At 47.6% G+C, this 13745-nt stretch overlaps 1 long non-coding RNA gene across 1 annotated transcript in view; it reads right to left on the bottom strand.

Moving 5' to 3' along the window:
• LOC138249234 (uncharacterized) overlaps positions 1 to 2503 on the bottom strand; it is a 43967-nt gene extending 41464 nt beyond the window's left edge. The window contains exon 1 of the long non-coding RNA XR_011194799.1: positions 2479 to 2503. This is a non-coding gene — a long non-coding RNA (uncharacterized lncRNA). The remainder of the gene's footprint in view (positions 1 to 2478) is intronic.
• Between the last annotated feature and the right edge of the window lie 11242 nt (positions 2504 to 13745).

Here is a 13745-nt window from a genome sequence, read left to right as displayed (position 1 = left end):
TTCCATCACAGGAATTCGTATATTCTCTCTCACGAGTCAGGCCGCCTTTCATGCGGTCCTTTGAAATGTACCACCCCTTTTTCTCCATCCCTTAAACTTCAACTAAGAATCAGAATGGTGCCTAGCTGCTTTGCACCATATGGTGTCCTGCCAATGCTCAATCTGCTTTTACGTGAAGGTTTGTTATGGACTGAAGCAATCAGTCCTTTATTCTGATGCAGCTTTTTGATGCGGGTGAACACAAAGTTGGCAGAACTAAAATATCCATCTTAGATCACCTACCCTCCCAAGAATTATAGATGTACTTGCAAAGTGCAACTTGACTAGAAACCAGCTATGCACATTCAGGCAGTAGGGAAATCAACAAATGAAAAGATCACAGAAATTGTCAACTCATACGTCTTCCTGGTTTCCACCACAACCTGTGACTGACCTTTCCTGCTACAGCATCCAGGCAGTTAGACAGCCCATGCTGGTATCATCAGCAGCACTGCCTTGATTCAAAATGGTACTCCTGGGGATGGAACCACCATTTGGCACAGGTGAAATGCAGGCGGTAGTGATAAGTGTGTGATTGAGCGCACACACGTGCATCCCCTCATAAGAGAAAGTCCTGCAGGGATCTGGGTTATCTGCATCTTTGGCAGAATCTCACTTTGCTAATTTGAACACACCTGTCTCAAAAAAGAGAGACCTGGAGTTTGCTTGCAAATCAAGATAGGCTAAACGTAGACACCAGGACATTGGATGGGTTGACACCTAAAGAGATCTGAACAGAGAAAGGGGGAGATAAGACAAGGAAGGAGAACCTAAAGAATTCAGAAATTAACAGAAAAGTGTTGTAAATGAAACCCAACACCCTTCTAAGAGTTAAAGCGTGCACTAAAATCCAAATAATAATGTAGAAAAGAAATAACAGTGTAGAAAAGAAAATGCAGCTAATCAACGAACAACCTGCCTGGAGTGTATTTCTCAAGAGTGCCTGGCATTGTGGCAGAGCCACAACACTTGAAAGTATACCCCTAAATCTGGAAAGGGAGTATTTACACTTACATAGGAAAATGTACACAAAAGGCACTGCAGTTGTTGACTACTTCTTCAGAAAAAGCTTTGCCTTGCTGTCCTTTCACATATGGCACAGAACCTTAAATCATCCCAAGAGGCCCCCGCATTCTCTCAGGTTCTGAAGAAGGGTTAGAAAATAACAGAGGGCAGGTTTTATAGGGTTGTTAACATGGAAACCTAAGATTGCCCAAAATATGGGTACAAATGAAGAACAAATTCAATTGTATGAAATACTGAGAAGATTTAATTTTGTGAAAAAGTCCTAATGTTCTCTTTCAGTGTTAGTCAAAGTGTTACAAAATTGGCACTGTTGTCAGCACTATGTACATTGCAGGTGATCTGTGTTCACTACATAGGCTCACAATGTGTGTGCTATTTTGTCTGACTTACAGTGCTCTGAGATCCTAGTTCTTATATATTTGGCAGAACTTTTTACATCCCTCTCGAAGTACTTTCAAGACATGCTTGTATTGCATGTACATTTGTATAGCATTTTCCTACTCCTTAAGAGGCTGAAAGCATCTCCTGCTCTTAAGAGGCTGCTGTGTGATTTTAGTTTGAGCCATATATGAATAATTTTAGTCTTGTGCATAAGGTTTGTTGGAGCGCTACCGTCTTGTTGCTGAAACATAGATAGCGAGTAGAAGAGCTGTGTGTGAAGGATAAAGGTGCCATTGCGTACGCTCACCATATCTGTCTCGCTCATTTTACCCTCTGGGACAGAGTAATCTCATATAACAGCAGGACTAGGAAAGGCAGTAGAGAGGCTCAGAAGGTCAAGTCACCACATGTATCTGAGACTATGGGACCACTTGATGTGGTAGGGGCAGAACACAGATATTACTCTAAATGCCTCAGTAGTGGATCTGTGGGGAACCACCGAAGAGCAGTGGAAGGGGACCCCAAGATATAGTAGCAGTCTTCTCTGTGGTGTACGCAGGAACGATGGAGGTGACCCCAAAGACTGCTAAGACCTCTTACCCTGGGGTTCAGCAACCAAATCACTATTTATGCATTTCTTGATTTTCATCTCGACCTCCTACCCACTTAAGGTTTTCCCTTATGGCTTTCACTTGATCACTTCACCTTGAATGTCCTCACCCAGCCTTACTCCAGGAGCACACTTTCTAACTCAAAATACATTTTGGGGGTGTAGCACAAAGTTAACGCCTTCTACACCAACCATTAGAGGTGAATGAACCCTGACAGTAGTTATGATGCTTTAAATTGTGGTATGTCACAAGCATTGGACATCACTGCGTTAACATGGAAAGGCTTAAAGCCCGGCCATTAACACAAACCTGGTATCATGTTAATACACAGAATTTCCTTTACAGATCCAAAAAGCGTGTTACTGATTAACCAAGTTTATCATTATTCAGTTGCGCAGGGTAAATTAACCACATCACGTACCTTGGACTTCTCAGCTAAAAGATCTCTGCGGAAAAGACCAATCTCGTGCTCAGATGAAGCTCAGGAAATTGCACGGAATTCTGGGTAATAGAATTAGCGGTGCTAAGAACTGATGCCTGACCCGAGGTCGGCTACACTTCACTGCCGCCAGAAACAACTCGAGGTTTCTAAGAATCGCGCTGGCGGCCAAATTAAACAGAACATTCCGCAGAGACTGATAAGATGCAGTGCAAAGATAATATTTATGGCCTGAAACTAGTGGGCGCTGAGCCATAAAATTCATATATTTCTAAGCAGCCAATCAACCAACGTCTTCCCCGCTAGTCCCAGGGGTACAGTATGGTTTTCAGATCTCATGACTTCAGCTGTGAAAAATATAAGAGGGTGAAACAGAAGTAACATAAGAACAGTATAGTACGATCATCGACTTTCACGATGAGGCTATTGGTCGCAAGCCAGCCCTTTACAAACAAAATATACATACAGATTAAAATATATATTTTTAAATTTCGGGCTGAGTTCTACGATGACATTTCTGGGCTCTCAACAAGACAGCTGTTGTTATTCTTACTCTGCAAATTTTCCATTGTTAGACACTGTTTCCCAATTTAAGGGTGTGGGCTGCCTTACAGAACAGGTTGCTCACTTTGGGTAATACTCCTTCTGGTGGATATTCTACCTCATCACAGAATGTCCCCAGGCCCCAGACTGCATCTGGAGATTTTTGTAGGAGTGCTCTCAGACCTTCCAGGGGCTCCTTCTTGGGCAGTGCATAGGAGATCTTAATGCAAAGAACTGTTCACCTCGAGAAGGTCCTCTGCTGCACAGCCTTCTCTTTCTTTACTCCAAAGAACCCCACAGCAAGTTGATTTGCTTCTCAAAGGTCCTTGGTACGATCCATTTTAAAGGTATAAGCCCCTTTAAGATCCAAAAGAGGAGGCCTCTTCTCTTTCAAGGGTTGAGGGGGAGCAAGGTCCAACAGTTTTACCAGTAAGGGGTCAGTGTCTTAGGCACTACACCAGGTTACAAACTTGTCCCAGAGTGCATTGATTTTGTGGACGGGAGTCTGGTGGTGAACACGACATCTACCATCTCAGGGTACAGATTGAAAGTCGCTAATCAACACCGATCAAATCTCCATACATCGAGGTGTAAATTGCACAAATTCTGATGGAAGACTCGGCCACACTGCTGGGACAGAAGGTCATCCAAAAGTGGTAGACTGATTGGAAGATGGATGGTCATGCTCAGAAGCTCTGTGTACCACACTTTGCTGGCCCAGTCCAGAGCCACCAAGATGACTTGGACCCAGTTGTCTTGAACTTCAGAACCCTGAGATGGAGAGCTAGCAGTAGGAAGGCATACAGAACACCTTTGTCCATTCCCACCAGAATGTAAGGCATACAGAACACTTTTTGTCCATTCCCACCAGAATGTATCTCCTAACGACTCTTCTTGCAGAAACTCCAACACACAAAATTGTTGAAACTGACCGTTCAACAGTGGTAAAAAGATCAAGCCAGGGTTCTTCACACTAGTGGAAGATGCCCTGCACATACTTGGGATGCAAACGCTTCTTGAGATCTGCCAGACGTCTGCCCAATCCATCTGCTTTGGCTTTCAGGGATCCTGCCAGGTGGTTGGTGACCAGATAGATGCCCTGGTGCTCTAGACACATCCAGAGGCACAAAGCCTCCAGGCACAGGGCAAGAATCCCACTCTGCCCTCATTTTTGCAGCACCACATGGTGGTGGTGTTGTCGTGAGGACCTGTACCAGCAACGCCCTTGATGGATGGCAAGAAGGTCTCTAGGACCAGATGAACAGCCTGTAACTCCAGCAGATTGATACTGAGCTGTCCCTCCACTAGAGAATAGAGCCCAATCATCTCGACCTCCCAGGCAAGACCCCCCCAGCCTAGCTGCAATTCGTCTGTAACCAATGTAAACTCTGCGTGTGGAAGGGAGAGTATCCTGCCACAGAGTAAAGTGTGATCAGTCAACTGCCACTAAAGATCTTGATTACTCTCCTCCAGCCTCAATGGTGTCGGAAAGACAGCTTTGATGCTGGGCCCAGTGGGATTTCAGGTTTTACTGCAGGGCTCATATGTGCCACCTAGTGGGGTTGACAAGGAGAATGCATGAACCTAACAGGCCAAGAAGCCGCAAAGTCAAAATCACCTGCATCTAGAATTGAGCCTAAAACATCCGGATCATAGTTTGAATGTCCCAGACTCATTGATGCAGGGCAAAAGCCCTGAACTCCATGGTGCCCAGGCTTTGCGGAAACCTCAGTTGGTGAGTTAGGTGGGAGTTTGACTTATTTATGGTGAAACTCAACAATGTTAAAAGTGGCCCGGCATCTCAGGATGGTCCATGGCTGACTGCGGTGAGCTCACCTTCAGTAGCCAGCCATTGAAGTACCGGAATACAAGAATTATCGGTCTCTGAAGTTGGGCAACAGCCCCCTCCACAACGTTTGTGAACTCCTGAGGCCAAAAAGAAGCACAATGAACTGAAAACACTCAAGGCCTCTCTTGAACTGCAAATAATGTCTGTGGGACTGCAGAACAGGTATATGAAAATACATGTCCTGCAAGTCCAATGACACCTTCCAGTCTCCCACCTCCAGACCAGACAGAACCGGAGCCTATGTGAGTATCATGGATTTGACCTTCTAGAAGAAAGCATTCAGACGTCCAATATAGACATGAGGCTCCCGCCCTTTTTTTGGACGAGGAAATAGCAAGAGTAATAGCTCCTGCATTTCTACAAATCCGGTAGCCTCTCTATGGAACCTTTGGCGAGCAACAGAAATGCCTCTTGTAGCAGGATTTGCTGGAATTCGTTCCAGTGTAGAAAGAGATAAAGTAGGGTGTGGCCTGTTTGAACAATTTGCATGACTCATCTGATTATCTAAATTCCAGGTGACACACTTGTGCTCCTCATCCCATCATCCTCTTGCTGTCAATGAATAATTTCCAGACTGTTCAGGGAGTCACCTCTGCTGTTCCACTCAGAGGCTGGCGGCTAACGGGGTTCATTGTTTACGCTGCCCCCTTGCGTGCTTTTGCTGCCAACATTACAATGTGATACAAGTAATTTTTTGTACTGTAATATAACATTTGATCACTAGGTCAACACCTTTTCTTCGTTGATAGCATTTATCCAGCGATCTTCTGCTTCTTTCTGGCATCCCACTACTACTAACTTCCTAAAAGATCAGGAACGTTAAATCTCGCCCATCCAGAATTTTAATGCCAGTCTCCACATTTTTAAATAATAAGGGGAATGTTGTGATCCAAGCTTTTGACAGCAATTGAAAACTTTTTGACTCGGAATTAACTTTTTTGCTTGACAACTGTGCACTTAAAAATGTAATCTATTCCTCAAGTGTGCCTATGCGGCTGGCAGCTCATTTTTTCAGGAGTCTCAGGGCCAACATCGGTTACTGGGCTCAAATTGTGAAAATCACAGCCTTCTACTACTGGGTACTAGGGATTTACCTTTCCAGTGAGCTCACTACTGAGCACTAAATACACCCATTTAGCACTAGACGCTCAGGGTGGAAAGTGCAAACTGTTCGCAGATTATTCAGGGAAGTGGTGCAAAGCTACCCACTCAGAAACTCGTAAACAATTAATAGTGATGTAGAAACCATCGTCGACAGCGTTTTTTTGTGGAATTGTTTAGGTCATAGTGGCTTCATACTGGAAGCAACCCACACCTCCACCCTCAACACCCTAGTATGGAATCGTCTAGCAATGGAGATATTAACTGACAACAAATCCAATACCAATTTAGATTTTGAAACAAATCGGAGTGCAATTTTTTTTCAACTTACCTTTCTGAGGGAGCAGAGGGAGCAGGTCCTTCCAGCTATCTCCAGAACCAGGCTCCTTGCCCAGAGCCAGGTCCCAAGCCAGGCTCTAACCTGCCTGCTGACAGGTCCCTGCCCAGGTTGCTTCCTCTGCTACACCAAGGTCTCCTGTCCCTAGGAGCCTTGTAGCAGCATAGCCCTTGGGGTACCACTCCCCCATGCTCCTGGTTTCCCACCCTTTCCCACGCTCCTGGTTCACATCTGCCCACCACCTCCCAGCACCCCCCCATCTCCCAGGACCTATTTAATGAAGGCTGCAGCGTGGCGTGCAGTAGGCACGCCGCCATTGAGTCAAACGCAAGCCTGTCTGCGCCCATCTGCACCAGAATCACACGCAGCACCAGGAACCCTGGTCCTTCGAACCCCTCAGATACTCTGCGACTGATCTTCACGCCCTAGATCCCGGTCACAACAACAACTGCTACCTAGAATCACCCTGCTCCAAAGCAGGACCTTTGTACTGTTGTCACTGCCACTTCACCTCCACGCCAGAACCAAGTACCCCACAGCATCCTCTAGCTCGTCTGCACGACCAGGACCACACCGGGCCAACTCAGTTGCGTCTTACTCAACAACAGATCCCTCTGCAAGCATGCCACTGAAATCTGGGACACCATATCCTCCATCACCCCGACGTAATCTTCACCCCAGCCTCCTCACCAGACATTGCCACAGCAACCCCCACCAGCTACAAGATGAAACACCTTGCTCAACCATGGAACAAACATGAAGGCGGCATCGCCATCATGCACATGGAGGCAATCGTCTGCACAATCACTTTCAATGAGACCACCCCAGTCATTGAACACATTAACTTCCAGCTCCACATCGACAATAACACAACCATCAAAGGTACCGTGGCCTACAGACCACCAGGACCACGGACCAGAATCAGCAACGCCATTGCAGGATTCATCACCTCTCTGGCCATAGAATCCGAACACAACATCTTCCTGGGAGACCTCAACTTCCACTTAGATGATCCCACCAACACAAACTCCATGGACTTCCTGGAAAGAATGGACAACATCAGCCTCAAGCAGCTAGTCACTGACCCCACACACATCACAGGTCTCACACTGGACCCCATGTTTTTATCCAGCAACAGAATTATCTACATATACACATCAGCCCTCACTTGATCGGACCACTCCATCGTAGACTTCACCATATCTGGACACACTCATGTCACCCTCAACCTCCATAGAGCAACTTCCGCAGCTGGGCCAAGGTCTTGCAGCAACAATGGACTGACGTCCTCTGCACCACTTGGCCCAACTACCCCCCCCAAACTGGTCCAAGCAGTACAGAACTTCAATGACTGGATCACCAATACCGCAGACGAAGTTGCTACTACTAAACCAACCAAAGCACACAGACGAGCCAAGCAAGCAACGTGGTACACTCTGGAACTCAGCAAAACCAAATGCAGATGCAAACAACTTGGGATTAGCTGGCGCACCAGCAAGAAAGAAACTGACAGAGCCACTTACAAATCAGCCCTCAACGTATACCACCAACGGATCAGAGCAGCAAAAAGGAAGGACCTTACCCTCAGGATCGATTCCAAGTGTTAACCAATCCAAGCAACTCTACACCATTGTCAGGGAGTTCACCTACCCTGCAGCCACCGAAAACTCCATCCCTGCATCACAGACGCTCTGCAATAACCTTGGCCACCAATTTCACAACAAAATAGCAACTATCTACAAGAACGTCAATCCCCAACTATCCTACTCCAGCAACCTCCAATCCACCACTACTATCGACCACCCACTTAACGTCTGGAATCAACTAACCAATGCAGATACAACCACCCTTATGAACTCCATCCAATCTGGAGCACCCTCCGACCCCTGCCTTCAAAGACTCTTCATCCTCAGATGGGACAAGATCAGTGGCCAACTTACCACCATCAACGCTTCACTCACCTTGGCCACCTTTCCCGATTTCCTGGAAAAATGCAGAGATCGGACCCCTCCTCAAGAAGCCTTGGCTGACCCCAACAAACTACAAACCTAACAACCGATCTTGCTGCTCTCTTTCCCCGCCAAAGTCCTGGAGAAGGCAGTCAACCTTCAACTCACCGAACACCTGGAGAGAAACAACCTACTAGACTCATCCCAATCAGGTTTCAGATCCAACCACAGCAACAAGACAGCTCTAATCGCAGCCACATATGACATCCGTGCGATACTCAACAAAGGAGAATCCACCGCCCTTATCCTGCTCAACCTCTCTGCTGCATTCGACACGGTTTCCCACCACACTCATCCACTGCCGGCACTAGTCGGGGAATAATGGATGACGCACTCAGATGGATGGCATCTTTCCTCACGGGACAGACTCTGAAAGTCTGCCTTCCCCCTTCAAATTCCTGCCAAGCAACACCTGCGGCATCCCCAGGGATCATCCATCAGCCCCAAACTCTTCAATATCTACATGACTCCAGTCGCAGATGTCATCAGATAGCACAACATCAACATCATCTCCTATGCTGACGTCACGCAACTCATTCTCTCACTCTCTGCAGACCCCACCACTACCAATACAAAGTTCTGCAACTGCATGAAGAACGTCTCAGCTTGGTTGAAGGACACTGACAAGATGGAAGTTCTCATATCCAGCAAAAACACCACCCTCTGGAACGATTCCTGGTGGCCGTCAGAGCTCGGCCCCACCCCCACACCAAAAGAACATGTCTGCAACCTTGGCGGTATCCTCGAAAGCAAACGCTCCATGAGACGCCAGATCAACTCCATCATCTCAGCCTGCTTCCACACCCTTCGCATGACCTGGAAATTCTTCAAGTGGCTCCCCAATCAACACAAAGAAGACAGTTAGTTACTCATGCCCTCATCACCACCCACCTTGACCACGGCAACACACTGTACGTGGCCACCACAAAACAAACTCAAACTAAGACTCCAATCAATACAGAACGAGGTTGCCAGACTGATCCTTGACCTACCTAATGAGTCCACATCTCTCAGCAGCTGAAAGACCTCCACTGGCTACCTGACCAGAAGAGATGACACTTAAGCTCCTCTCCCATGCCTACAAAGCCCTCCACAACCAAGGGCCCGCCTACCTGAAATATAGTCTGCACTGCCCTCACCCCTGTAGCAATCTCCACTCCACACACCTGGCCTGCGCACAGATCCCTCGCACACCCTGCTGCTGTGCAGGATGTCGCTCCTTTTTCTTTCTCACTGCCAAGGCTTGGAACGCCCTCCACATCTGCACCTCATCTACGCAGACTGAATTTAGGAAAAAGCTCAAGACCTGGCTCTTCAATTTATATCTGCGCCAGGATACCCTCACGGGTGACAAGTCGCGCTCTACAAATACGGAATGATTGAGGGGTTAAGGGAGTGCCATACTTGTCTTTCCCAACGAGGCTGAATGCCTTAGATTGCTTAACACTTCTATATAGGGATGCTGGGTAATGGCTTGAAGAATTGTGATAACGTGAATTGCAGAACTCAACTGAAGTCTGATAGACTGGGGGATACTGGATCCCTCCTGACTGCTCTATCTTGTGAAAAGCTATTGAATAGACAAGGTATGGATGGATGGAATGTAATTTTTGAGGAATGTCTAAACGGGTGGGGGCATAGGGAGGCGAGTTTAGTTCTGGGTGAAAATGCTGACATTCTACATGGTTTCTTTTCTTCCATGACCAAATTGTTTTATGTGCTTGAAGGTAACCACACTTGATGTCAAACTCTGATACCAAAATTTGCTGTATATCATTCTTGTATGTCGGTGGATCCTTGTATTGCTGTATCACTGGTCACTGCCATTAAGCCTATCTTGTTTATAAAACTACAAACAATGTTCATGTGAAAGGAACCATTGCCCAGTCAGTGCTTTTACTTAAGATCTGTGTTACTTGTACAAAACTATGTAGGAAAGTACCCTTTTTTTGGCATTGTTACCCCCACTTTTTGCCTATCATCAGTATGCTTACACTGTTTTAGCTGGTATCCTGCTAACTAGGACCCCAGTGATTGTGCTCTCGCCCTCTAAATTAGGTTGCCTAGGACTTTCCACACCACACAACCGGCATACTGGTGCCCCCTTATAAGTCACTACCCTACGGCACTTTGGTACCCAGGGCATTGGGGCACCAGGAGTTCCCCATGGGCTGCAGCATCTATTATGCCACCCATGGGAGCCCATATAAAATGTGTCTGCAGGCCTGCCATTACAGCTTGCGTGAAAAGGTGCATGCACCTTTTCACCATAAATCACTGCACCACATCACAGTAAGTCACCCCTGTGGTAGGCCCTCCTACTCCAGAGGGCAGGATTCAGGTCCCTATGTGAGGTCACCCCTGTATGAGCAGAGGTGCCCCTACGAACTGAACATCCATTGCACTGGACTTCGTAAGTGCGGGAAGCCATTTTTACCCGTGTACTGGAAACAGGTCACTCACTACCTGTGTCCAGCTACATAATGGCAACTCTGAAACTGGGCATGTTTGATATCAAACATGTTGGAATCATACCCCAATACTGTTGCCAGTATTGGTTCTATGATTCCATGCACTCTGGGGGTTCATTAGAGGAACCCCAGTATTGCTCTTACCACTCTTCTAGGGTTTTCCTGGCAGTCTGCGCTGCTGCAATTCCTCAGACAGGTTTCTGCCCTCCTGCTGCTTGACCAGCTCAGGCAGAGGAAGGCAGCACAAAGGATTTCCTGTGGGAGAGGGAGATAACACACTATCCCTTGGAAATAGGGGTTACAAGGTTTGGGAGGGGTAGCCTCCCCCAAGCCACCGGTTTGCTTTGAAGGGCACATTTGGTGTCCTCCTTGCATAAACCGGTTTGCACCAGTCAAGTGACCCTGGCCCCTGCTCTGCCACGAAAGTGGACAAAGGAAAGGGGACTGACCATTCCCCTGTCCATCACCACCCAAAGAGTGGTGCCACGAGCTCCTCCAGATGGCAGCATGATTTTGCCACCTTGAAACCAAGATGTGCAGAGGCCTCTTGGAGCATCTCAGTGGCCAGGTCAGGCTGGTGAAGTCACAGACCCCTCCTGATAGGTGGACACCTCACTAGGAGACCAAACCCCCTTTTATGAACTCCCTTGATGTGGGTCCCCAGATTCGACATGCAAGATTCCACCAGGACTCCTCTGCGTTGTTTACTTCATCTTCTGGCCACTGGAACTGCAACTGGACTCTTCTGGAACTGACAATCTGCAACTTCAGCAACGACTCCGCTTTGCAACATTGTTTCTCCGTCTCCCAGCAACTGCAACATTTCCCCGGCTGTGCATCCTCTGAGAATGGTGAGACTTCAGTCTGCACCAAGAAGCAAGAAGGAATCTCCCTTAGAGTGAAGGAGTCACTCTTCTCCATCTGCAGGCACCAACTGCAATGACGACCAGCTGCTTGGATCTGCTCTCCTCCGGAACTGCATGGATCCTGCATCACAGGTGGTGGTCTGGAGTGATCCCCTCAGTCCTCTCTGAGAGCTGTCCAACTTGGGAGACAGTAAGCCCTTGCCTCTACCTTGCAGGACAGTACTCATGTGCACTCTGACTCTCGCAGTTACCAAGACTTGTTTGCTCCTGCTCCAAGGGATCTTCAGGATCCGTGTAGCCCCACCCCCCAGCACTCCATCCTGCCAAGCACAATTTCCTCTCTGCTGCTCAAGCGACGTGGGACTCCTCTTCATGTGTGCTGACAGGGCCTCATTGCGACTTACTGTGCCTGCTGCCAGTGGGTTGCCTGTGTGGGCTGCGACTGCTTCTGTTGGGTCTCCCGACTGCTGAGGGTTATATCGGACTCCCCTCCCTGGGTCAAGTCCCCTGGGCCTTGCTGGTCTTCTTCAGCCTTGCAACTCTTCTTTTGCTTCTCCTGGATTTGCTTCTTGGTGGTTTCCTGCACCACCGGCCATCTGCTACCCAACAACCAATGTGGGACACCAACTGCACTGCTCCAAGAACTCCTCTTCAGCTCCTGGGCTCCACATCTGGTCTTCTACCCTCATCGACCTGGTTCTCCATCCACAGAAGGGTGGCTAGTGGCTCCTGCCCCACAGTGGGCACTCCATCGTGGACTGCACTCTGTCTCCTTCTTTTGCAGGTCCTCCTCTACCGGAATCTACCTTTGGGTTCTTCTTGTCTTGTCCTGTTCTCGCACAATCCTTTTTCTAAGTCCTCCTGTTAGTCCTTGGGAAAACCAGGTCATTACCTCTGCTCTCCTGGTCACTGGATATAGTATATGGTTTGGCTCTCCCCTAGGGCCCTTTCTATGTTTACTAAGTATTGCCAATACTTGTTGCTTTTATGCTATTTGCTCATGGCTCTTGTGTATATAATTAGTGTGTACTTACGTACAGTTGGGGGGAACTGCCTATAAGTATTCAAGTGTTGTGTTACTATAATAAAGTATCTTTATTTTTGTAACACTATGTGGTTATTTCATGTGTGATAAGTTGCTGTGTGACTATAATGGTACTGCATAAGCTTTCCATGCCTCCAAGATAAGTCTTGGCTGCTCATCCACAGCTACCTCTAGAGAGCCCTGGCTTCCTAGACACTGCCTACACTTCACTAATAGGGAGTACCTGGACCGGTATAAGGTGACAAAATCATAGGTGTCCACCACACATCAGGCCAGCTTCCTACAAACAATATACACTAATATCAGAGGGCACTTATGATACACAAAGGGCAAGGTAATTTCTTTTAACTAATGGGAGTCAGTGGGTGCAGCTCTTAACAGTTCAATTCCCAACATGTGCACATGCAGGTTTGGGATCTGCTTGGATTCTCCATCCAGCCCTTCCTGAAAAAATGACAGTTGCCTGGTGTGTATTATGTCTCAAAACAGCTCAATCCTGCAATGTCCCGCCTTTGCCCTGTGCCTTACTTGAGATCATCAGTCTGCGCAGGCTGAGCACCGCTAAAGGTGGTGTGCTTTCTGCATGGCGTAACAAGTAGGATTGTGTTGACTGCCCCAGATGGGCCAACACTGATGCAGCCTCCGGTGTGCATGAGCTCTATTCCACTGAACCAGGGTGGATCTACACAGCCATTGGAGCTGGGAAAGGCTGCTCTCTGCTGGATCTGGCTTTGGTCAGGTGAGTCTCTGTGGGGGAAGGGGTTGATCTTCTTTGGGCCTAGGTCAAAAACCCACCTTTGGAAAAAAGAGAAGAGCCCACCCTGGATTATCACAAGGGAGCCAACACTGCTTAGTCACCTCACTCACAGTGATTAATCCATTAAGCTGCAAGTCTGTCAAGACTATTTTCTTCTTTCTAGGGTGACCACCAACTGCAGTTGCAGTGCTCCCAGTGCCATGCCATATCAGGTACTAAACGTTGATGGCAGGGAGGTCACAGGATGCAATTGCTGTCCTGAAAAAGCATC

Source organism: Pleurodeles waltl, chromosome 8, assembly GCF_031143425.1.
Source record: "Pleurodeles waltl isolate 20211129_DDA chromosome 8, aPleWal1.hap1.20221129, whole genome shotgun sequence".
Lineage (NCBI taxonomy): Eukaryota > Metazoa > Chordata > Amphibia > Caudata > Salamandridae > Pleurodeles > Pleurodeles waltl.
Note: the sequence above shows the minus strand (reverse complement) of the source record. Positions and strands in the feature narration are given on the sequence as shown.